This window comes from Stenella coeruleoalba, assembly GCF_951394435.1.
Source record: "Stenella coeruleoalba genome assembly, chromosome: 11".
Lineage (NCBI taxonomy): Eukaryota > Metazoa > Chordata > Mammalia > Artiodactyla > Delphinidae > Stenella > Stenella coeruleoalba.
In genome coordinates, this window is record NC_137157.1 from 48,547,746 (window position 1) to 48,574,836 (window position 27,091).

Below are 27,091 nucleotides of genomic sequence, written 5' to 3' on the forward strand. Positions count from 1 at the left end.
CAGGTGATGGTGGCCTTGTAGAATGAGTTTGGGAGTGTTCCTCCCTCTGCAATTTTTTGGAATAGTTTCAGAAGAATAGGTGTTAACTGTTCTCTATATGTTTGATAGAATTCACCTGTTAAGCCATCTGCTCCTGGACTTTTGTTTGTTGGAAGATTTTTAATTACAGTTTCAACTTCATTACTTGTGATTGGTCTGTTTATATTTCCTAATTCTTCCTGGTTCAGTCTTGGAAGTTTGTGCCTTTCCAAGAATTTGTCCATTTCTTCCAGGTAGTACATTTTATTGGCATAGAATTGCTTGTATTAGTCTCTTAAAATCCTTTGTATTTCTGCAGTGTCAGTTGTAATTTCTCCTTTTTAATTTCTGATTTTATTGCTTTGAGTCCTCTCCCTTTTTTTCTTGCTGAGTCTGGCTAAAGGTTTATCAATTTTGTTTATCTTCACAAAGAACCAACTTTTATTGATCTTTGCTGTTGTTTTCTTTGTTTCTATTTCATTTATTTCTGCTCTGGTCCTTATGATTTCGTTCCTTCTACTAACTTTGGGTTTTCTTTGCTCTTCTTTTTCTGGTTGCTTTCAGTGTAAGGTTAGTTTGTTTATTTGAGATTTTTCTTGTTTCTTGAGGTGAGCTCGAATTGCTATAAACTTCCCTCTTAGAACTGATTTTGCTGCTTCCCATAGGTTTTGGATTGTCGTGTTCTTGTTGTCATTTGTTTCTAGGTATTTTTAAATTTCATCTTTGATTTCTTCAGTGATCTTTTAGTTATTTAGCAACACACTGTTTAGCCTCCATGTGTTTGTGTTTTTTACAGTTTTTTTCCTGTAATTGATTTCTAATCTCATAGCATTGTGGTCGGAAAAAATGCTTCATACAATTTCAGTTTTCTTAAATTTTCTAAGGCTTGATTTGTAACCTAATATGTGATCTGTTCTGGAGAACATTCCGTGTGCACTTGAGAAGTAAGCGTATTCTTCTGCTTTCAGGTGGAATGTCCTATAAATATCAATTAAGTCTATCTGGTCTGTTGTGTCATTTAAAGCTTGTATTTCCTTATTTATTTTCTGTCTGGATGATCTGTCTGTTGGTGTAAGTGGGGTGTTAAAGTCCCCCACTATTATTGTGTTACTGTTGATTCCCCCTTTTATGGCTGTTAGCATTTGCCTTACGTATTGAGGTACTCCTATGTTGGGTGCATAAATATTTATAATTGTTATATTTTCTTCTTGGATTGATCCCTTGATCATTATGTAGTGTCCTTCCTTATCTCTTGTAACAGTCTTTATTTTAAAGTCTATTTTATCTGATATGAGTATAGCTACTCCAGCTTTCTTTTGATTTCCATTTGCATGGAATATCTTTTTCCATCACCTCACTTTCAGTCTGTATGTGTCCCTAGGTCTGAAGTAGGTCTCTTTTAGACAGCATATATACAGGTCTTGTTTTTGTATCCATTCAGCCAGTCTGTGCCTTTTGGTTGGAGCATTTAATCCATTTACATTCAAGGTGATTATCAATATGTATGTTCCTATTACCATTTTCTTTACTGATTTGGGTTTGTTTTTATGGATCTTTTTCTTGTTTCCCACTCAGAGAAGTTCCTTTAGCATTTGTTGTAAAGCTGGTTTGGTGGTGCTGAATTCTCGTAGCTTTTGCTTGTGTGTAAAGCTTTTGATTTCTCAGTCAAATCTGAATGAGATCTTTGCTGGGTAGAGTAATCTTTGTTGTAGGTTTTTCCCTTTCATCACTTTAAATATTTTCTGCCACTCCCTTTTGGCCTGCAGAGTTTCTGCTGAAAAATCAGCTGATAACATTATGGGGATTCCCTTGTATGTTGTTTGTTGCTTTTCCCTTGCTGCTTTTAATTTTGTTTCTTTGAATTTAATTTTTTGTGATTTGATTGATATGTGTCTTGGTGTGTTTCTCCTAGGGTTTATCCTGTATGGAACTCTCTGTGCTTTCTGGACTTGGATGACTATTTCCTTTCACATATTAGGGAAGTTTTTGACTATAATCTCTTATTTTCTCAGACCCTTTCTCTTTTGCATATTCTGGGACCTCTATAATTTGAACGTTGGTGTGTTTAGTGTTGTCCCAGAGGTCTCTGAGACTGTCCTCTCTTTTCATTCTTTTTTTTTTTATTCTGCTTCTCAGCAGTTTTTCCACCATTCTGTCTTCCAGCTCACTTATTCATTCTTCTGACTCAGTTATTCTACTATTAATTCCTTCTAGTGTATTTTTCATTTCAGTTATTGTGTTGTTCATCCCTGTTTGTTTGTTCTTTAGTTCTTCTATATCTTTGTTAAACATTCCTTGTATTTTCTCAATCCGTGCCTCCATTCTATTTCTGAGATTTTGGATCATCTTTACTATCATTACTCTGAATTCTTTTTCAGGTAGGTTGCCTATTTCCTCTTCATTTATTTGGTCTTGTGGGTTTTTACCTTGCTCCTTCATCCGTTACATATGTTTTTGTCGTCTCATTTTTTTTGATGGGTGGGGCTGTATTCCTGTCTTATTGGTTATTTGGCCAGAGGCATCCAGCACTGGAGTTTGCAGGCAGTTGGGTAGAGCTGGGTCTTGGTGTTGAGATGAGCACCTCTTGGAGACCTCACTCGGATGAATATTCCCTGGGGTCTGAGGTTCTCTGTTAGTCCAGTGGTTTGGATTTGGTGTTCCCACCTCAGGAGCTCAGGCCTGACCCCCGGCCTGAGAACCAAGATCCCACAAGCCGCGTGGCATGGAAAAAGAAAAGGAAAAAAAGGAGCAGTACAATAATACAGAATATAAAATAAAATTAGAAAGATAAAAAATATATTAGGAGAAATAAAAATATAAGTGAAGCAACTACAACAAGGTAGAACAGAACCACAACAGAGGAAAACCACAACAGAGGAAAAAAAAAAGGGAAAAAGCCAAAAGGAGCAGAACAATAACAAAGTATACGGAATAAAATAAAATTAGAAAAAATAAAAATATAAATGAATCAACAACAACAAGGTAAAACTGAACCACAACCTAAAAGAAAAAAGAAAAAAAAATAGCTAGTGGGAAGCGGCCACATAGCACAGGGAGATAGATCAGCTTGGTGCTTTGTGACCACCTGGAGGGGTGGGATAGGGAGGGTGAGAGGGAGATGCAAGAGGGAGGAGATACGGGGATATATGTATATGTATAGCTGATTCGCTTTGCTGTACAGCAGAAACTAACACAACATTGTAAAGCAGCTATACTCCAATAAAAATTTTTTAAAAAATAATATAATCATTATCACCAATAATTAGCAACCTTTTATTGATCATAAAATACATGTGTTAATATCTAGCACACTGAAAAAAAGTTGTAAGCCTCCTCTGTGGCCATTCATAGGGTATTGATTATGTGAATTATGATGAACATCTATAATTTTGTCTGCTCAGTAGCTCTGTCCTTATAGGACCTGCCTTTGTCCATTCACATGGCTACTATGGGAGTTGCTGTATTCTAATAGCTGATTGGCACAGGGGTGGAAATTAAGTAATTAGCCCCTTCCTTGAGATTTTGAACATTGTGCCCTAAAAATTATAGTCAGTACAGTCAGAGCAATGTTTCCTACTGTGTGGAGAAATCCATACTGCTTTGAAAGAACATGAAATGAACCCAAGAAAGAAAACAGATGAGGAGAAGAGAAGTCAATGTTGTTTGAGTCCCTCCTCCTAATTTTTTCCTGAGGTTCCACTGCATCCTTGCCCCTTCCTCAGTTATTTAGCCTTTCCTTGGATTCCATGATCTGATTAGCCTCCTATTTTGTTAACGTCAATTCATATTTGGGTTCTGTTACTTGAAAACAAATGCATATGCAACATAGTACAATGTAGTAGTAGAGAGGATGAGACATAGCAATATTCATGAATGTAAGGAAATTTCCATAATAGATTCCTGGGTGGAAAAGCAAGTTGTAAGCAAACATGGCCCTATAACGTAAAGGGATATATATTTCAAATACATACATGCATTTAGAAATAAATAAAAGGATATATGCCAAACTATGGTTGTCTTTGGGTGGTGAGATTTCTGAGGACTCCTGCTTGGTTTTTATTCCCTTATCTTTTCTTTTTTTGAATTTTCTATAGTGAACATTATAAAGGTAATAAATATTTGTAAATACAAAAGAGTAGGCATAACTTCTCTTTACCTAATGTATTATCTTGATATTTTCACTAAAAATGCATTACATATAAGAGAGAAAATGGGGAAATTATGCAAAATTTTTCTGGGATTTGACCCATTTACCCTCTTGGTTGCTTTAGTTAATTTGCTATTCACCATACTGCTCCCAACCCCCTCCCACTTTCCTGATGAAAAATTCAATTAAAAATGCAATTAGAACATATATCTTCTGAAATGTTCTTTTTTTACTCATTTCTTTCTTCTCTTTTTAGAGCAGAGGACTACATGGGACTTTCTTATCTTTTTCATGTTTCAGGTTGGGTATTAAGTGCAGGGGGGAAGAAAAAAGAATGTGAGATGCCATGCTAGTTTTGTAGGGAATCCAAAGAAGTATAGTCCTTCTCTCAAGCAGCTTAAAAACCACATGAATTGTAATACAGAAATACTTGAAAACACAGCTACCCATGCCAGATAGTGAATGCCAAAAACATATAAATAGCAGGTCTTTAGAAGAGGGACACAGCATTTCTGGCAGGAATGGTCAGGGAAACTTCATGGAAGAGGTTGGATTCAAGCAGGACAGAGAAGAAAGAAAGGACATTTCAGGTTGGTGTGTGTGTGTGGGTAGGAGGCTCTTGAGTGAGCACAGATGAGCATGTTAGAATAGTACAGAACATTTTGGGGGGCAGTGAGAACACCACTCGAAATGGAGCCAAAAGAGTTAGAGTAGTGTGTGGCCAGATTGTAAGTCTTCTATGACAGTATAAATAATTTTTATTTTAGCTGTTAGTCCACATTTACAAACAATAGCTTTTAGTTCATGTACCAACCCAATTAATAGTGGCTATCTGGAGTGCTTTGAGAAGGATCCTGAGGCAGTCCCTGGGAAAAAAAATCCCTGATCAATGAATGGTGTATGTGTTGGGCATGAGAAGTGAGAGTGGCATCGTGTGTGCTGGGCTATGTTGAACTCTACTGCAGACAATGGGAAGCTGAGGCTTTGCTTTGTTTTATTCTCACTTTGCCTAATCCTTGAATTCTGATCCATGCTCCTGAAGCAAACTTTTAATTCCCGAGCAGGTTTGCCTCTACAGACATGAGGGTGAAACTATCTTTTTTGTATTACTCGTGTTTCTAAGATATATTCATATTGTTCTGTGAAGCTGCAGTTTATTTTCACTGTTGCATGATGTGTTGCTGAAACCAGTAAGCCCACCCTTCTGATCAAGAATTATTGTGAGAAGTCAGTAATGAGGCTTCTGATTATAATTTGGCTTCCTGTGTAGTTTGCCTACAGGGAAAGGATGTGCTAACCATGCTAGATGAGTTTGTCCAGTATGTGAGAGTTGTGCTTCTCATTATAAACATATCCATTGGCATTCTGATGTCTTCCTCTGGCTCATGTTTGTTTTGGTGAGCACGAGTAAATTTCTCATGGCTAGTCAAGAGCAGGTCTTCAACACCTGAAAGTGAAAGACTGGATCCAGGCAGCCTTCCCTAACAGGACACAGAATCTGTGCCATTTCTAGGAGGTTGCCTGTTTTCTACTGATTTTAATTACTCTAGCTTTATTGGTCACCCTTTAAATATTTTTATTATGCAGTATTTGGCACATACAAAAGAATACAGTAACATAATAATAAAATATACACACATGACCCTTCACCCCCAAAACAAAATAACATATTACCAATGCATTACTCGTATCATGTTCTCTCCTTCTCCTGCTCCCCCGCAAGAGGCAACCATTATCCTGTAAGTTATGGGTATCATTCCCTTGCCTGTTTTAATTGATAATTTTAGCACACATACATATATAACCATGTAGTTTTAGTTGTTTTGAGCTTTATTAAAATGGTTTTATACTGTTTGTAGGGTTTTGGAACTCTTTTTTCCCATATACAAGCATGCCTCAGAGACATGGCAGGTTTGGTTCCAGACCACTTCAATAAAGCAAATATAGCAATAAAGCAAGTCACATGAGTTTTTGGTTTCCCGGTGCATATAAAAGTTATATTTATACTATACTTTAGTCTCTTAAGTGTGAAATATCATTGTCTAAAAAATAATGTACATACCCTAATTAAAAAATACTTCACTGCTAAAAATGCTGTTAGCCGAGCCTTCAGTATGTTGTAGTCTTTTTGCTGGTGGAGGGTCTTGCTTCGATGTTGATGGCTGCTGACTGATCAGGTGGTGGTTGCTGAAGGGTGGGGAGGTTGTGGCAGTTTCTTAACATAGGACAGCAATGAAGCTTGCTGACCCAGTTGACTCTTCCGTTCACGAACAATTTCTCTGTAGTGGGCAATGATGTTTGATAGCATTTTACCCACAGTAGAACTTCTTTCAAAATTGGAATCAGTTCTCTCAGACCCCACCATTGCTTTCTCAACCAAGTTTATGTAATATTCTAAATCTTTTGTTTTCATTTCAGCAGTCTTCACAGCATCTTTACCAGGAGTGGATTCCATCTCAAGAAACCACTTTCTTTGCTCATTCATAAGAAGCAGCTCCTCAGCTGTTCAAGTTGTATCATGAGATTACAGCAATGCAGTCACATCTTTAGGCTCCACTTCTTTTTTTTTTTATATAAATTTATTTATTTATTTATTTTTGGCTGCCCCCGCAAGGGGCTGCCCTTTGTTGTGGTGCGCGGACTTCTCATTGCGGTGGCTTCTCTGGTTGTGGAGCACCAGGTCTAGGTGTGTGGGCTCAGTAGTTGTGGCACGTGGGCTCAGTAGTTGTGGCTCGTGGGCTCTAGAGCTCAGGCTCAGTAGTTGTGGCGCACAGGCTTAGTTGCTCCATGGCATGTGGGACCTTCCCAAACGAGGGGTCAAACCTGTGTCCCCTGCATTGGCAGGCGGATTCTTAACCACTGCGCCACCAGGGAAGTCCCGGATCCACTTCTAATTCTAGTTCTCTTCATATTTACAACATATCTGCAGTTACTTCCTCCACTGAAGTTTTGAATCCCTCCAAGTCTTCCATGAGGATTGGAATCAGCTTCTTCTAAGTTCCTGTGAATGTTAATGTTTTGACCTCTGCCCATGAATCATGAGTATTCTTAATCACATCTAGGGCTGAATCCTTTTTAGAAAATTTTCAATTTTCTTTGCCCAGATCTATTAGAGGAATCACTATCTCTTGCAGCTATAGCCTTATAAAATGTATTTCATAAATAATAAGACTTGAAAGGTGAAATTACTGCTTGATCCATTGGCTACAGGATGGATGCTGTGTTAGCAGGCATGAAAACAAAATTAATATAATAGTTGTACATTTCTGTCAGAGCCGTTGGGTGACCAGGTGCATTGTCAATGAGCAGTAATATTTTGAAAGAAATATTTTTTTCAGAGCAGTAGGTCTCAACAGTGGGCTGAAAATATTCAGTAAACCATGTTGTAAACAGACTTGCTGTCATCCAGACTTCATTGTTCTATTAATAGAGCACAGGCAGAGTAGATTTAACCTAATTCTTAAGGGCTCTAGGATTTTCAGAATAGTAGATGAGCACTGACTTCAACTTTACATCACCAGCTGCATTAGCCCGTAACAAGAGAGTCAGCCTGTCCTTTGATGCTTTGAAACCAGGCATTGACTTCTCCTCTCTAGCTATGAAAGTCCTAGATGACATTGTCTTCCAATGTAAAGCTGTTTTGTCTACATTGAAAATTTGTTTAGTGTAGCCAGCTTTGTAAGTTATGGAGACAGCTTCTTTCCTTAAACCTCATGAACCAACCTCTGTTAGCTTCAGACTTTTCTTCAGAAGCTTCTTCAACCCTTTCAGCCTTCATAGAATTGAAGAGAGTTACGGCCTTGCTCTGGATTAGGCTTTGGTTTAAGGAAATATTGTGGCCTGGTTTAATCTTCTATCTAGACTGCTAAAACTTTCTCCGTATCAGCAATAAGGCTGTTTTGCTTTCTTGTCATTTGTGTGTTCACTGGAGTAGCACTTTACATTTCCCTCAAGAACTTTTCCTTTGCATTCACAACTTGGCTAACTGCCACAAAAGGCAGAGCTTTCAGCCTATCTTGGCTTTTGACATGCCTTCCTCATTAGGCTGAATCATGTCTAGCTTTTGATTTAAAGTGAGAGACGTACAACTCTTTCTTTCACTTGAACACTTAGAGGGTGTTGTAGGGTTGTTAATTGGCTTAATTTCAATATTGTTGTGTCTCAGGGAATAGGGAGGCTTGATGAAGGGGAGAGAGATGGAGGAATGGCTGGTTGGTGGAGCAGTCAGAACACACACAACATTTACCGATTAAGTTCACCATCTTATATGGGTGTGGTTCATGGTGCCTCAAAACAGTGACAATAGTAACATCAGAGAGCACTGATTACAGATCACCACGACAAATATAATAATAATGAAAAAATTTGAAATTATGAGAATTACCAAAATGTGACACAGAGACATGAAGTGAGCAAATCTTTTAAGTCTATAGGATCTCCTATCACTTGGTCCTGGCTGTCAGACTGGGCGACCACAGGCAGGGAGAGGGGTCAAAGCTATAATGGTTAAGTGTGGTCCTGAGAAAGTAAGTGCCCTCACAGAAGTGGGTAATGTTTTTGTATAACTTCCAGGTTCAAGACTTCGTACTTGTTACTTACGTATGAGATAAGGTACCATAAGGTACTTATGGTACCTTATTATGAGGTACCATAAGGTACCATAAGGTACCATAAGGTACCATATTATAAGGTACCATAAGGTACTTATGGTACCTTATCTCATAACAAGGTTAGTATTATTTTATCTATTCGGATGCTCAGAGAGCTTAAACAACTCTCTGAAAATCTCATTGCTAGTAAGAATTTGAACCCCAAATTTATCCCACACTCACACACATTCCACTGTAATACCCACAGTCATTTGGTTAACAAAGGCAGCTAAGGTGATGTAAGGGGAGCCAATCCAGTGGGCAAAGGTTGGATCAGGAGAGCCTTGTGCTAGGAGATGCCCAGGGCTCTCTGATAAGCGTTTAGAATTCAGAGGTCCATCAGTGGGGTAGGTGAGTGAGTATGGAAAACGCTTGGAGATGCAGGCAGAGGGGCACTTGTGAGCAACTTAAATTGCTCTCCCCCAAAGATGAATTTACAACAGAAATTAATAAACAAATTTACTAAGTTTTAAGGCAAGTTAAGTAATTTGAATATGCATAATGTACCACTGGTAAGATATAGTTGAGTAAACAAGTCTGCAACCAAAATTTCTCCAGGTTTTACTAGATTGTGTTAGAAAAGACATTACATTATGTAATGTTCAAATCCCTCTGGTTAACTGTCCCCACATTCTGAAGCAAGCCTGGAGTCCCTAAAACAAGGCCCAGTGGCCTCCCCACCAGTCTTATGGGAACCCTTAGGTGATGTCCCCAGAAATAAATCTGCTCACTTGGGACTGCTGCCTTTCTGGCATGCACCTGCCAGGTGTCATCTCAGGTGATTCTCCATGGTCGCCTGGGTGTCACAGACTCTGTGAGCCTCCTGCCCGACACCATCATTGAGTTCTAGAGGTTGATTGCAAAGTGGGCAGTAAGCCCCCCACCCCATGGTAGGGATGCCAGGTCCCACCCCGACCAAAGCAGTCCACTTTTATCCAGTTCATAGGGGGTTTGTTTCTGTGTTGGATTTCGTTAAAGAAGAATTAGAACTTCTAAAAGTTGTTTGAAGACTATTTCTCTGGGGTCTCCCTGGTGCCTGGATTCTGCTGTGTTCCAAGGAAAAGTGGGTGCGGGCTCATTTTCCTGCTCAGTGTAGAATTCTGTCACCTGGGGAACAAAGCACTACCGTGCATGCTCCGAGTCTCACAGAACTGCTTATTAAACTAATTTCTGCCATTTTGGTTTCCATCTCCTTTCTCCAGAGGTGTCGGGCCTGGTCCCTGGGTTAGACTGGAAATAAACACCCCACCGGTCCCTGTCAGAGTTCTCAGCTGCAGCTAATTGAGATATAGTGTAAGCAGAAAAGGAATTTATTAGTGAATACAGGATATCCCAAGAGGCCAGAAACCAGGCTGGGAGGCTCCCCGGCCAGCATCAATGCCCAGATCACACTGAAGAATTGCTCTGCTGGAAACTGTTCTGTGGCCTCTGCTGGGCACAGACTCACTGCTGGTGCCTGGTCTTGGCTGGTGTGTGACCTTAGCCACTCCTCCTCTGGAAGCTGGATTTGCCGGCTGCCTGTCTCACCAGAGTGGACCCCAGGGGTCACTTGTTTCTCTGCAGTGATTCAAAACCTTGCTCAGGTGTATGTGTCAGTGGGGACCCGTGTCTTAGCCCGGTGTCCTAGCTGCCAAGGGGGTGGGAATTCTCCAAGTGTAGGAAGCATGTCCAGTTGTGCTGAGAAGTCCAGAAGAGTGAGGACATGTTCACTTAGGCATCACTACCCTCAGGTTCCCTTCCTGTCCCCACTCCCTACTTGTCTCATTCACCACAGCCACAGCCTCCTTTATCTTCAACTATTCAAAACCAAAAACTTCATTAGAATTCAACTTTCTGAGGCCTGTCACCACCAGCTTGCCAAACAAGCCCAGACATGACTGAACCCCGGCAGTGCAAACAGCCAGGGTCGAGCTGAAACCCCTTTAAGTGTATACGTTGAGACAACCAGCCACCCCTAAACTAGTCTATAGACCCACAGGATCCTGGGAAGGGGTTGCCCATAACTAATAGGGAGCACAAACATTTTCATTATAGTGAAAACAGAGCTTAGTTTATGCCACCTCCAATCAGAAAGGCCATAAAGAGTGTGTTTATATGTTTCCTTTTTTAAAAAAATTCTTCATTCAGTGTTCAACATAGCTATTTATTGAACGTATCTCAGTGCTATTAATAAAAGCCGTGAACAAAATCCAAAGCCCTGTCTATGAAATGCTTACATTCTAGAGGGAGGAGCAGACCGTGAACAAGGAATCAAATATATAAATAACAATTTCAGTGATAAATATGATAAGAAAAGTAAAGCGGGGTTAAGGGATAGGAAGTGCTCATTGACATTCAGTGATCCAGGAGGTGGTATTTGAGCAGAGGTGTGAATAATGGGACAGAGCAGGTATGAAGAGACTTGGGAACAGAAAGCCCTGAGACAGAAACACTCCCAGGTATTGGCATTAGAGGAAGAAGGTCAGTGTGCATGTGGTGGAGAGAAAGCCAAAGGTGACATGAGAGGGTCTTGTAGGCCACCACCAGAGATTCGGCTTTTAGTCTAAGGATGATAGGAAGCAATTGGATGGTTTTAAGATGAGCAGTGTGACATGATCAGGTTTACGTTTTGAAAAGTTTCACTGACTCTGGTATAAATAATATGTGGGGCTAAACTGGAAGTGAGAAAGCCGCTCAGGAGGCTTTGCTGTGATCCAGGGAGAGAAGCATGTCAGCTTGGACTCCGGGGGGAATAGTGGAAGTGAGATCAGATTCGTTTTGGAATGTATTTTGCCCCCGCACCTGTTACGACATACTGATGCTCTGCATGTGAAAACGAGAGACAGAAAGGACCTAGTGTGAATTTCTAGGATCTGCTTTATCTACTTTATGGTTGATTATATATTTTTTAAAATGGATATAAGAATATTTCCCATTCCATATGCTTTTCCAGAACCTTGCCACTCCCCATCAGGAGGTGGCATCTATGTCCTGTCCCCTTGAAAGTGGGTGGGCTTTTGTTACAGCTTTGACTATTAGAATATGGTAGAAGTGACATGTGTGGCTTTTGAGGCTAGGTCATGAAAAGTGATCCCACTCTCCCTGTCCTCTCTGGGATGCTCATCCTGGTACCCAGCTACCATACTGTGAGGAAGCCCAGGCCACAGAGAGAGGTCCACGTGGAGAGAAACCAAGGGCTCTGGCCCTCAGCCAAGCTCCCAGCCAGCAGCCAGCATCAGCTCACTGGCCATGTGAGTGAGCCATCGTGGAAGTGTGTTCCTGGGTGAACGCCTGGATCCTTCTCATTACTGGAGGCATTGATTTTGACTACCCTTGTGTCTTGAACTGTTATCAAGAACAAAGTAGCAGGCTCTACGTGACCCTGAGCTCAACCTCCATTTTGCATGATTCATAGAAGCCTTCTCCCGGTTTTTTCTTTTTTTCCTCATCAGACAGTACATCTTCTTTGATAACTAACGTGAATCTGGCGTTGTGTACTTCCACCTCTGTTCTTATTTCTCTGCTGCCCTCTTGGGGCCACAAACCACATTGCCCCATTTAGATCCTTTATAGTGCCAGGCAAAAAACAAGTAGCACTTATTGCCTGGTGGGAACTATTCTAAACACGTCACATATACTTAACTCCTGTATTCTTGACGATCCTATGTGGTAGGTACTACTTTTAGCCTCTTTTTAAAGATGAGAGAACGTAGGTACAAGAAACAAGTCATCAAGATGCAAGAATCAAGGTCTTACAATGGCCAAAGCTGGAATTTGAACCAAGAGTCTGGGGCTGCACTATACCCCCTCTCCTTGGGTATGGCAGAGTTGATGCATTAGGCATCCGTGTGAGACTTGCGTACTTCCATAACTTGTAAAAATAATCTTGCTTTGCAACGTGGGGTTCTTACCTCTTGACCGGGGATGGCACTAGCTGCCTAATTAGTCTCCCCATTGCTAGTCTTTCCCAGCCCAGTCTGTTTTCTGCATAGTCATCAGAGGGGTCTCTTAAAAAATGATGAATGAATGCATGAACTAAAAAATAGCTTATCTTTTCACCTCTTCTCTCTACAGGAAAAATATAAGAACCAGTCTTACCAAAGGGGTAGATTAGTCAGCTAAGCCAGCAGATAGCCCAACACCCTCAAACCACAATCTGAAATGGAGTCTGTTGATGTGTGGTTATAATACTTAATAGGCAGTGTTTATTTCCGAGTAAATTTAGCCTTTATCTTATTCACCGTCACACTTATCCTGCAAGGATGAAAGCACATCTTCTCTATTTTATAAGAGAGGAAATTCTACTGTAAAAATAATGCTCTGGCGTAGATCAAGTCACACAAGAAATGTAGCTCAGGGTGGTCACTGTCATGTAGAGCAGAGCTGTGACTCCAGAAGCCTAAATGGTTTTCAGAACCTGAATGAGGTGCATTAGTGGAACCCTTTAAATATAGTCTGAACCAGGAGGTTAATGTTTAAAGCAGATGAAGTTGCTCAAGCCACATAGGGGGCAGTAAATGTAGTGGGCATGTGCTTGGCTGTCTGTGAAGGCTTTGGAAGCATAGCTGAGAAACCTCTTGGGCTCAGCTTCAAAAACATTCCTGGAGAGCATGTGTGGTGAAAAGCCATTACCAGCAGCGGAGATGGGGAGTCCAGAAGTTGCCAGTCCCAAACCCATAGTCAATGTTTATACTTATTTCCAACATCGTTAGTTCCTTTCTTTATCTCTGGGCATTCTAGGCTTCTCTGCACATCAAAGAAAGATAAAAATAAGAAATGTTGAAATTCACACAAAGTTCTCCTTATGACCTCATCTGGAGGAGTGACAGAACGGCAGTGTCTTCCAGCCACGGCCTCCAGCTTTGTGGCTTTGCTTTTCCACCCATGGTGAGCAGTAAGAGACTCTACTGAAGTTTAAACTCCCTCACCAGAGGGGTGGGAGTGGAGAGAGGAGGCAGCTTATCAAGTGAATGTTCTGGGGGGTCTTTTCTGGAATCAGAGCTGTGCCCCTGCTGACTTGTCACCTGATATGTAATCAAAGAGCCAGGAAGACTTAAAAGAGGCAGCAAGGCACTCAATCAGGATTCTTAGATCAAAATATCATTTCCCAAGCTCAGGTCTTTCCAGTCTTTTTTGCTGAGCAAAATCACTGTTATAATTTCAGTGTGAATCTAGATCACTGCGGGGGAGATGATTTGAGATGTAGATTTCTTCACGATTAAGTAGATTTTTGTCTGCTTGTTTTTGTTGTGTTAAGAAGCCTCCAGGGTGATTCCCATACAAGCACGTCTGTTGCAAGCAATGCCGGCATATAGGTTTGCCAGAGAAAGTGGAATTTATTAGATAGTATTAATATTATTTCCTGTGTTCTTTCAGTATCGGTCATTTGGATTCCTGCAAAGTGTTTTGTTTGTTTTTGTTTTGTTTTGTTTTAAACATAGATAGGCTGTAGACCTGTGGGAAAAACAAGTTACTGTGGTCACATTTGGCCCTGAGGACTAAACTATTTCCAGATCCGTCTGTTCTGACAGGCATAAGTGATTATTCTTGTTCTGTTCTGTAATACACCCCAAATGTATTCACCTGCCATGCCATTTCTTCCTCTTCATTTTCTACTATGAGCTTTAAAAACCTGTAGTTATAAATCTCATATCTCTTAGACTGATGCTAGGGCTCATTCGATCTCTGCCTTCCAGCACTGAAAGAAAAAAGTGGTATCTTTGTGACAATAAAATAACTCCCACCTCTGACATCCCTGCTCCATGGTGACATCTGTAAGGAAATAATTTGGAAGGGGAATAATACACATGTTCTGGGATTAAGGGCATAACAGGCATGTACTGAAAGTCTCAGAAAATTTGACATGTTGAAGCAGCGGAAGACAGGGTCCCTACCTTATAAATGTAGTGCCTTGAGGAATTTTCGAAAGTCTTATGAAGCACTTGTTTTCATTGTCCTGGGATTTGCAGCTCGTCAGTGGAAGATGAGATGCTCTGAGAGCCAGCTGTGAGGGTGGAGTGGGGGGTAGTGGTGGCTTATCTCTACCTTCTGCTCCACTCATAATGTCCTAATCCTCCCAGCTACTACACTTCACTTTATTTTTCTAGACCACTGGGTTCCAAGATACCTTGTCTGATTTAGGGTCAGTCTTTCAAGAGATCACTGAGGCGTATGAAGTACAAACCGTAGGACTTAATTGGGTAGCTTTATAGTGAGAAGCTCTGATTTAGTTATCAACATTAAGAGGTAGATCCTTTCATTAGTACCAGCCATCCAATGGGCTATATAACACACTATAGTCTAAACTCTGATAATTCCACTCTGTGCTCAATTAAGTTTTCTTTCACCTGGTCAAGTGTGATATAGTGTCCCATTCAGTGCATACTTGCGGTTCTTGTTAGTCATATGAAGGCGTACTTCAAGGCTGGAAAATTGGTCCAGAAAGTTCCAGTCGATTTAGAGTTTAGCGTGAGATTTCCAGGCTTGTATAGTTATGAATCTATGGTTGACCCTGACCCAGTTGGAAGGTGAGGTAGAGGAATGTTATCAGCATTCAAGTCAGAAGGTTTATTGTGGGGAAATGGGTCTAGCTCTAGGGAAGGTACAAATGATGGAGATGTCAAGCCTAGAGAAATGACACTCCTGTTTAGATCCTGCAGTCCTTAGGCATATATTAATTTGAAAAATATTTATTTAGTAAGTTCCACATGCCAGGGATCAGAAATGAGTAAGATTAAGTTTAAAGATAGAGAACAGTGACTTTATAACATGGATTGAAAAGATACCACTTGTGTCATCTTAGGTATGACTTTCCTCTGAAGAGTAAGTTTGTGGAAAGTTAGAATGGATGGCCCTAGAGTGGGATAGCAAAACACCTCCCTTATTAAAGGCAGCCTTTGGCCATTCCTTTTGGAACTATTTAAGCAGTTGACTCCTGTTTTCTCTGGGATCTGCCTCTTTGCTGAATCTGGCTCAGTGGACCAATCTTAATATGCAAATTCATAAAACTGGAATAACAATACCGACTTTGAAGAGTCATTGTGAAGATTAGAAAATGTTAGGTGTGATAAATAGAAATACAGCCAGGACCTCAGGTCCCCTTTGTCTTAGGCTGGGTTCTTTAGACGCAGAACCTGAGGCATGTGGGATCTTCCTGGACCAAGGATCGAACTCATGTCCCCTGCACTGGCAGGCAGATTCGTAACCACTGCGCCACCAGGGAAGTCCCTACTTTTTTTGGGGAACCGTCCTAAGGATAAGGACTTTCTATTGTATCCCTTGACCATCTCCATGCCTTCTGCCCCTGTCCTTAGCTCACTGTCAGAAGCAAAGAAAGTGCTCAATTAAAACTTAAGATTTGATCAAGTACAGTAGTGGGCAAATTGAGACATCCATGAACTAACTGAAAATAATCTCTTAAAAAAGAGATCACATGAGGAATTTTTTCTAGAATTTTGTGACAATAATTTAGCCCAAACTAAATATTTTAAATGCTCATATCTTTTTGCCTACTAATTGTGCTTTTATGAAAGTACCCTTAAAAACTTGGAACCAAGACCTATGTCCATAAAAAAAAAATAGTTAAATAAATTGTTACATTCAAAGGTCATTAAACAAGAATAAGATACATGTACTGATGAAAAAAGTCCAAAGTGCAAGTGAGAAAACAAATTGCATATATATATAATTTATATACACTTTCACATATACATATATACTTCATATATATGTGTATATAAATTTTTGTACTTAATTGTGAGATAGAGGTTAAACAAACTTTTTTCCTAGGTGAATCAGCAATCATAACACTGTTTATTAAATAGACTGAATTTCCCCCACTAAATTGAAAATGTTAATTTTGTTATATATCAAGTTACCACAGGTAACTGAATCTTTTTCTGGCTGCTGCTGACTTGTCTCTTTCTTTACTAGCATCACATCTAATCTGATCACAGCACTTTTGTAAGCAGTTTTAACAGCCATATAGCAAGTACCCCACCCTGCCTTGCTCAATTTTCCTTTTTAATAAAAATATACAGGCAGTCTCCTGTATTTATCTTCATATTAATGTACAACTTTTATCTGTAACTTACAGCTTTTCCCTGTAGTTTGAAAAACCAAAAGTATTTTATGTGATTGAAATTGCATTAAATATTAATTAATTTGGGCAGGATTGATAATTTTATAAAAGTGTCTTTCTGTTCACTGTCTCTTAGTATAATCTTATAAGTTTTCTACACTCCTACCCCTATTTTGAAGGAATAGGCTATTTCTCTTTTTGTTTTCTAACTGGTTAATGCTGCTTATATAAAGGAAAGGTATTAATTTCATTCATTTATTTTATATCAAGCCACTTAATAAACTCTTATTTGTTTTGATTTTTTTTTTTTTAGTGTTTTGTTGATTCTCCTTCAGCTTTTTTGGAGATTTTTTTGTGTTTCTTTTAACGTTGAGTTAGATACAGGAAGGATACAGTAAATCTATCCTCTTACAATCAAGTTCAAATTAGTTTCACTCTTATTCTTTATTATCACCATCCTGAAGCACCTTTGCAACCTCCGAGGGAAGAAAGGAAAGCAGTATACAAGCACTTGTGTGACCGGGTCCTCCTGTTCTCACTCTGTCAGGGACACCATGATCAGCAGACTCCTGAACTGGAAATTCCCCTGGTCAGCAGAGAACAAAAACAGCAGCTGATGCATTAGGACCCACAGCCTTGCGAGTCCTGTATGTACCCTGTCAGGTGGATGGGAGCCGGGGAAGGTAGGTTTATTTCAATTTTATAGGACTGATTTGAGTAGTCAGATCCTAGGTGCCTGAAAACCAGCCTGACCTACCCCCTACTCCTCATTCCCCAGTTACAATCAGGATCATAGTGATCTGATCCCCATGGTCATACATTCTACAAGACATCTTCACAAGACAGTAGTCTCTAAATAGGTTTTGCAAAAAGAGAGATGTAAATTTATTCAGTGTAGCTGGTTCAACAATTTTTGTGAACTAATTTCAAAAGGAGGACCTTGATTTTATTTCTTACATGTTTTATATAAGCTGGAAGGACAAGGAGAAACTCATTAATGGTTTTTAGTCCAAGCAATGAACTAGCACATGGAGTTTTCTGCGACCCTTCATGGAACTTCTCTTCCCCTTAACCCCTGTGCTGAACTCTTGGCCCTTTGTGCCATCAGCATGTGGTATTATATTTACCATTTATCATTCTATCCATCTGTTCGTTGAGATTTCAGTGAACTGTCAAGAGTCACCCCCATAACACACCTCCACTACCATCAAACAACAACAACAAATCGTATAGAGGTGGAGTTATTTTACAAGTATTTAAAACTGTATTAAAATAAACTCAAGTGCCTCCATAAACCTCTTTAAAGAAAAGAGAAATAGATGATAAAAATTTCTGAAGCACTTACACACGTGATACCCGTCTAGGAAAAGTTCCTAGTAATTTAGTTACACTGTTTCTTTAACCACATTGCCTAGAATTCTGCTGGATATACATGTTTCAGTTATCTGTATATTTTCTATTAAAAAAATTTTGGCTTTGACTAATAATGGCCGTATAGCAATATCTATTTTGTTATTAAACATTTCGAGCTGGTAGATAGAAATCACCCTTCTTCACTGGGAGATCCTACTGCTGTCAAGCAGACTTTTCAACAACAGGCAGTGGGAGTGTATACCTGTTGGCCCAGTAATATGCAATTATAAATTTACTTCAATTTGGGGAAGATATTTTTCTTAATTAATACAGATATGTATGGTCACTTTTTTCCAATTATAAAAGTAATGTCACCATTAAAGACATTTGAAAAAAATCAATAAGATAAAAGTAATGACAACTCCATTACCCCAACGCAAGGATTCTCCATTGTACCACCTCTGCATCTGCGTTGAATATTATTAGTTAGAAAAATACTGTTGATATCGGCCAAACAATGATATCTCAGTGTTGTTTTATTTTATTTCTCCTACTAATAATGAATATAAGTTTTATATGTTTATTGATGAGTTGTAATTTATAAATACAATTATTTAAAATTTCCCTTTTGTATTTAGTTAATTTTTTTTTGTATTTTAGCCCCCTTTTTTTTCTGTGGAGTTTTTGGTCAAGTAGTATAAGCTCATAATATCGTAAAGACATTAATGTTTTTAGTATTTTTCTGAGATTTGATATTAATCTCACGATTTTCAGAGTTTATGTATGAAGTTTTATATTTTCATATAGTATAATCTTTCATTTTCTCCCTTATGTCTTTTATCATTTTTTAGCTTAGTAAATCATTTTGCCTCTAGACATTTGATAAATATTCATGTTACTTCTTTTTTCCAACTAATTTCTGTTTAATTTTGCATGTTTACTTCCTTAATTTTTCTGAAGTTTATTTTGGTTGCGTGGAATGAAATGAGGTTCTAAATAGATTTTTTCCAAATTGCTAACTGGTCACTCAGCCCTTATTGACTAAACCTTCACTTTCTCATTGATTAATGGTGTTTCCTTTATTGAATATCACGATGCTATATATAATAGCTTCTAATTCTGGACTGTACATTCTGTTTATTTTTAGTCTAGTAATAAATTGTTTTTATTATAGAGACTAAAGAACATATAATAGGTTATACATAATAGAATTAGTCCAAACGTAGTTTTTGTACTAATTTTCTTTATTTTATTGTCTCTATTACTTTCCTGATTTATTTTGGAACAATTTGGTCGTGTGTGTGTGTATCACTGAAATTGTGAGAGGAATTAGTTTGAATATAAAAAATTTATTTCAGAAAGATATTTACTATATTATAATAGTGTAAGAATAATAATCTTTCTATACTCTTTCAGGCCCAACAAGTAGCCATGCTATATACTTTCTCAGAGTGCACTGAAGGGTTTAGAAATGCAGAATGCAAGCAGGTTGATTATGGTAGCAAATAACTGGTTAGCACAGGCACATGGACACTTTGGTCAAGTTCTATGGCAAGATCCTATTTTGTCATCATTATAATCACAGTCAAAATTTCATAATAAGCACAAAATTCACATCACTTTCAACGTCAATCACAAGGTCAACAGGCTAAAATTAATTACTGGTTAGGTGCTAGATGCTGGGGATACTAAAGGCAGAAGGCTTCTTCAATATGGTTTAAGGCTTAACATGCTCTTTTATACCTCCAGGCTTTATTCTCTCTGCCTGAAACGTCACTCTTTCTGCTTCTCCCCTTTGTAAATTCTTTCCAATCCATGAAGATTGAGGTCGTATATAACTTTCTCTGTTGATCTTCAAAGACCCTGGCAGTTGGACACTTCCTTCTCTTTTACCCCAAGTACTTTGTTTATACTTCTCTGATCACCTTGTCTCTTTGAATTGTAGCTACTTGCATATGCTCCTATCCTTCAATAAATTAAAGTCCTTCAGTGCAGGAACCTTGGTTTTTCACTGTTATAAGCTGAGTGCCTAAGTATTGAGGATAGACTTCAATGCATGTTTACTGAGTGAATATGTAAATGAATAAAAGAAGACATTTTAATTTCCTGAACATTTCTATAGAAAAATTACTGAAACAAAAATTTCTCGGAAGTTTTTGATATGTTTCAAACATTCCGAAGCCATTTAATAGAACTTGGTGAAACTCAAAAATATTAAAAAGTGGTTGTGTGTGTGTGTACATGTGTTTTGTAGGCAGTAATTTCCTCTTAAGATTTCAGTATATGTGTGGGTTAGTTGGCTCATCACTTTTGTTTTCCAAGTAATGTTCAGCCTTAGAAAACATCACTCTGAAGCATAGGTAACTTTGTGAGCTGGACCGAAATGTCATAGCCAAGCTGGACTTTCCCAGGTGTGCTAAATAGAAACTGCAGAGTCTACCTGTGAAAAACATTTACCTGTCAGCAGAACTGACTTTATGTGTGGATAAGGTTGCTAATTCTCTACCTGGTATGTACTTCCTCCAAAAAACTCTTCCTTGTCCAGCTGCAAAGGGACCTAGTAAACTCTCACCATTGTATTGTTCTTTTACAAGTGTTAAAACAAATTAAATCATTATGACCTAGAACACTAAATTAGGCATGTGTTGGATTATGTATGTTTTTTAAATGGCCATCCCACCCCTGAGCATATTCCAAACCCTTTGTAAAACTCTCTTTCGTATTCCATATCCACAACCTTGAACACAAATTCTGATTCCAACTCTCCTGGACATGAGCTTGTTACCCACTGGTACTTCCCACCTTGGACTTGATCCTTGGTTCCATTTACCTGGTTATAGCCTTGGCTTTTTTTCCTCAGTCTTTCTGGTTTTTCACTTCCTGGGAGCTTTAAGTTGTCTCTGGTCATTGCAGATAAATATCATTTCCAGTGTCTTTAGGCCTTGGGAACTTAATGTCCTGTTGTGCCCAGTAGTAGATGATGGAGCTTCTTCAGGCTTACTCTGGCACAAGCAAAAGTTAAACCCTGCAAGGGTTCTCTGCTACCATCAGTCAGGAGGACGATGACTACAGGTGGCAGGTCCGGAGGAGACCAACTCTTTGGGAAAATGTTAAATATTGTGTATTTCTGGCATCACAGTCAAGTCAGGACCAAGCACATGACATTAGGAATGTTATATTATTCTAGGGTTGTACCATTTAGCATAATATTTTGTTTCAGACAATAAAACTGATGGATGTGTAATAAAAGGGTTTGATGAAGTCCACTGTACTTCAGTGATCACCCCACAACCAAGCAAGGTTCCCACATTCCTCTGAGAGCCCTCCCTACCAAAATATATTTTATCAAAAGGCAGTTCTTTATAAGAAGTATATGTAGAGTAGCATGTCAGAAATTGTGCAGTAAGAAATGACTAAGAAAATGACTACGTTATTGCAATATTTGATTTATTAATATCTGACTTATAATTTACAATATACTTTGCTTTACATATTATTATTTGGTTTACCCGATTCTAACCTTAGTCTACTAAAGTATGTTCTCAAGAAAACAGATAGTTAAAACACAGTCAAATGATGATACCTCACTCCTCTGCTCAAAACCCTGTCATGGCTTCTCAGGTATCTCACTCAGATTAAAAGTCTAAGTCCTTACATTGAGGTTTACAGTTCTTTCTGTGGTAGTCACTCTCCCCCCAAATCTTCCCTTTTTGCCTATAAAGAGGTTTCAAATTCTCACCATTAGTATTGCCTATTCAGCTCAGGGCCACTAAAAGCAATTAAGTCAAGTGATCTGGAAAATACACTCTGGCCCTCATGATCTAGTTCCCTTTACTTCTCAGATCTCAGCTCACTTTCCTGGCTCATTCAGTCTAGGCACCTGGGCCTCCTTGCTCTTTATCCAACACTGTACTCCTGGGATAAGCCCCCACTTGACCCTGGGCTATTACCCTTTTTATATATTGTCACATTCAACTTGGTAAAGTTTTGTTAAGAATTTTTACATCTATGCTCACAAGGGATATTGGTACTTAGTTTTCATTACTACCTTTGCCTGGTTTTGGTATCAGAGTAATGCTTGCCACAGAGAATGAATTGGGAAGTATTCCCTCCTGTTCAGTTTTGTACAAGAGTTTGTTTAGAATAGGTATTATATCTTGCTTGTTTGGTAGAATTCATCAATGAAATCATCTGGTCCTGGACTTCTCTTTGTGGACAGGATGTTCATTCAACTTCTTTAATAGATTGCATTTAAAAATAGATTTGATTTCTTAATAGATACAGGGCTATTCACTATCTGTTCCTTCTTGAATGAGCTATGGTAGCTCATACTATTCAAGAAATTTGTACATTTCATTAAGGTTGTTGTGTTTATTGGCATAAAGTTGTTCATAACATTTCTTTATTTTTCTTTTAATATTAGTAGAATTTGTAGTGTCACTTCTCTCATTCTTGGTATTGGTAGTTTGTGTCTTCTCTCTCTTTCTGATCTTGCTTGTGAGAGGTTTATCAGTTTTACTGATTATTCCCAAGAGTAAGTTTTTTATTTAATTGATTTTCTCTGGGTTTTTTTCTGTTTTATGTTTCATTATTTTCCACTCTGATCTTTATCATATACTTTCTCCTCCTTCCTCTGGGTTTTATTTGCTCTTATTTTTCTAGTTTCTTTTTTTTTTAATTTTTGAATATTATTTATTTTTTTATACAGCAGGTTCTTATTAGGCATGTTTGATGTTTGCTGTGGATTTGTCGTATATGGCCTTTACTATGTTGAGGTAGGTTCCCTCTATGCCCACTTTCTGGAGAGTTTTTATCATAAACAGGTCTTGAATTTTGTCAAAAGCTTTTATTGCATCTTTTGAGATGATCATATGGTTTTTATTCTTCAATTTGTTAATATGGTTTATCACATTGATTGATTTGCATATATTGAAGAATCCTTGCATTCCTGGGATAAACCCCAGTTGGTCATGGTCTATGATCCTTTTAATATGTTGTTGGATTCTGTTTGCTAGTATTTTGCTGAGGATTTTTGCATCTATATTCATCAGTGATATTGGTCTGTAATTTTCTTTTTTTGTAGTATCTTTGTCTGTTTTTGGTATCAGGGTGATGGTGGCCTCATAGAATGTGTTTGGGAGTGTTACTTCCTCTGCAATTTTTTGGAAGAATTTGAGAAGGATGGGTGTTAGCTCTTCTCTAAATGTTTGATAGAATTCACCTGTGAAGCCATCTGGTCCTGGACTTTTGTTTGTTGGAAGATTTTTAATCACAGTTTCAATTTCATTACTTGTGATTGGTCTGTTCATATTTTCTATTTCTTTCCGGTTCAGTCTTGGAAGGTTATACTCTCTAAGAATTTGTCCATTTTTTCCAGGTTGTCCATTTTATTGGCATAGAGTTGCTTGTAGTAGTGTCTTAGGATGCTTTGTATTTCTTCTGTGTCTGTGGTAACTTCTCCTTTTTCATTTCTAATTTTATTGGTTTGAATCCTCTCCCTCTCTTTCTTGATGAGTCTGGCTAATGGTTTATCAATTTTGTTTATCTTCTCAAAGAGCCAGCTTTTAGTTTTATTGATGTTTGCTATTGTTTTCTTTGTCTCTATTTCATTTGTTTCTGCTCTGATCTTTATGATTTCTTTCCTTCTGCTAACTTTGGGTTTTGTTTGTTCTTCTTTCTCTAGTTCCTTTAAGTGTAAGGTTAGATTGTTTATTTGAGATTTTTCTTGTTTCTTGAGGTAGGCTTGTATAGGTATAAACTTCCTTCTTAGAACTGCTTTTGCTGCATCCCATAGGTTTTGGATCATCGTGTTTTCATTGTCATTTGTCTCTAGGTATTTTTTGATTTCCTCTTTGATTTCTTCAGTGATCTCTTGGTTATTTAGTAACGAAATGTTTAGCCTCCATGGGTTTGTGTTTTTTATGTTTTTTTCCCTGTAATTCATTTCTTATCTCATAGCGCTGTGGTCAGAAAAGATGCTTGGTATGATTTCAATTTTCTTAAATTTACTGAGGCTTGATTTGTGACCCAAGATGTGATCTATGCTGGAGAATGTTCCATGCGCACTTGAGAAGAAAGTGTAATCTGCTGTTTTTGGATGGAATGTCCTATAAATATCAATTAAATCTGTCTAGTCTATTGTGTCATTCAAAGCTTCTGTTTCCTTATTTATTTTCATTTTGGATGATCTGTCCATTGGTGTAAGTGAGGTGTTAAAGTCCCCCACTGTTACTGTGTTACTGTCGATTTCCTCTTTTGTAACTGTTAGCAGTTGCCCTGTGTATTGAGGTGCTCCTATGTTGGGTGCATATATATTTATAATTGTTATGTCTTCTTCTTGGAACGATCCCTTGATCATTATGTAGTGTCCTTCTTTGTCTCTTGTAACATTCTTTATTTTAAAGTCTATTTTATCTGATATGAGTACTGCTACTCCAGCTTTCTTTTGATTTCCATTTGCATGGAATATCTTTTTCCATCCCCTCACTTTCAGTGTGTGTATGTCCCTAGGTCTGAAGTGGGTCTCTTGTAGACAGCATATAGATGGGTCTTGTTTTTGTATCCATTCAGCAAGCCTGTGTCTTTTGGTTGGAGCATTTAATCCCTTCACGTTTAAGGCAATTATCGATATGTATGTTCTTATGACCATTTTCCTAATTGTTTGGGGTTTGTTTTTGTAGGTCCTTTTTTTCTCTTGTGTTTCCCACTTAGAGAAGTTCCTTTAGCATTTGTTGTAGAGCTGCTTTGGTGGTGCTGAATTCTCTTAGCTTTTGCTTGTCTGTAAAGCTTTTGATTTCTCCATCGAATCTGAATGAGATCCTTGCCGGGTAGAGTAATCTTGGTTGTAGGTTCTTCCCTTTCATCACTTTAAGTCTATCATGCCACTCCCTTCTGGGCTGTAGAGTTTCTGCTGAGAAATCAGCTGTTAACCTTATGGGAGTTCCCTTGTGTGTTATTTGTTGTTTTTCCCTTGCTGCTTTCAATAATGTTTCTTTGTCTTTAATTTTTGCCCATTTGATTACTATGTGTCTTAGTATGTTTCTCCTTGGGTTTATCCTGTATGGGACTCACTGCGCTTCCTGGACTTGGGTGGCTATTTCCTTTTCCCTGTTAGGGAAGTTTTCAGCTACAGTCTCTTCAAATATTTTCTCTGGTCCTTTCTCTCTCTCCTCTCCTTCTCGGACCCCTATAATGCGAATGTTGTTGCGTTTAATGTTGTCCCAGAGGTCTCTTAGGCTGTCTTCATTTCTTTTCATTCTTTTTTCTTGATTCTGTTCCGCAGCAGTGAATTCCACCATCCTGTCTTCCAGGTCACTTATCCGTTCTTCTGCCTCAGTTATTCTGCTATTGCTTCCTTCTAGTGTAGTTTTCATTTCAGTTATTGTATTGTTCATCCCCATTTGTTTGTTCTTTAATTCTTCTAGGTCTTTGTTAAGCATTTCTTGCATCTTCTCGATCTTTGCCTCCATTCGTTTTCCAAGGTCCTGGGTCATCTTCACTATCATTATTCTGAATTCTTTTTCTGGAAGGTTGCCTATCTCCACTTCATTTAGTTGTTTTACTGGGGTTTTATCTTGTTCCTTTATCTGGTACATAACCCTTTGCCTTTTCATCTTGTCTATCTTTCTGTGAATGTAGTTTTTGTTTCACAGGCTGCAGGATTGCAGTTCTTCTTGCTTCTGCTGTCTGCCCTCTGGTGGATGAGGCTACCTCTAAGAGGCTTGTGCCAGTTTCCTGATCTTATTTTTCTAGTTTCTTAAGGCAGAAGCCAAAGTCATTAATTTCAAACCTTTGTTGTTTTCTAATATAGGTGTTTTAGTTCTATACATTTCACTGTATGTTACAAATTTTGGTATTTGTGTCTTCAATTTCATTCAGTTTAAAATACTTTCTAATTTCCTCTTTGATATCTTCTTAGATCCTTCAGTTGGTCAGTAGTGTTATTTAGTTTCCAAATATTGGGGGATTATCCAGAGATGCGTTCTGTTATTTATTAAATTTATTTTAATTTAATTCAGTTGTGGTCCAAGAGCATACTTTGTGTGAGTTGAATCCTTTTATATTTACTGAGACTTATTTTATGATCCTTACTATAGCCTTGAACACTGTAGACGTGCTCTTGTTTCAGGGCCTTTGCCTTTGTTGTGCCCTCCGACTGGAGTGTTCTTCCCCCAGATTGCCACCTGACTTGTTCCCTCAGCCCCTTCGAGTCTCTATTCAAATGTCATCACCTCTGTGAGGACTTCCTTGACCACTGAATGTGAAATGTACACATGCATTGCAACAGATACCTTCACCCTCCGCTCTTGATTTAGTTCTCTCTCTTGCACTTGGTGTGTATGTGTGTGTTTAAATGTTTTCTCTTTACTAGAGCATAAATTCCATGAAAACTGAAATCTTTATCTTCTCTACTCACTAATGTATTCCCAGCACCTGGGACAGTGCCAAGCACATAAATATTATGTGCTTTATAAATGTTAATGCATTTGATTTTTTAAAGAACCAACAAGCCTGTGAGATAAGTAGGGCTAATTTTATTATCTCCATTTTATCAACATAGTAACCAACTAGTTAAATGTAAAATGAAGACACTTTTTGGTCTCTGCTTTATATTGATATAATAATGCCTGCCACTTAATGCCAGCTGCTTTGTAGCCATTTTGTGCCAGGTACTGTGCTAGAGCCCAAACATTCCAAGATGAGTGAACACAACTCTGGCTCAAGCTGTGGGGTGAGGGCAGCTAGGGGTGAAGCTGAAGCGTAGAAGGGACTTATTATACGTCACATAAAATTCTTGGATTTAACCCAGAGAGCAGTCAGTCATTGGAGCGCCTAAGAAAGGAAGTGGCATGATCAAATTTTCTG

General features: G+C 38.5%; 1 long non-coding RNA gene across 1 annotated transcript in view; it reads left to right on the forward strand.

The window, feature by feature from the left end:
* The window catches only part of LOC307193766, a 212,038-nt gene that overhangs the window by 68,815 nt on the left and 116,132 nt on the right, over positions 1-27,091 (forward strand). The window contains exon 2 of the long non-coding RNA XR_013830408.1: positions 17,421-17,556. This is a non-coding gene — a long non-coding RNA (uncharacterized lncRNA). The remainder of the gene's footprint in view (positions 1-17,420; positions 17,557-27,091) is intronic.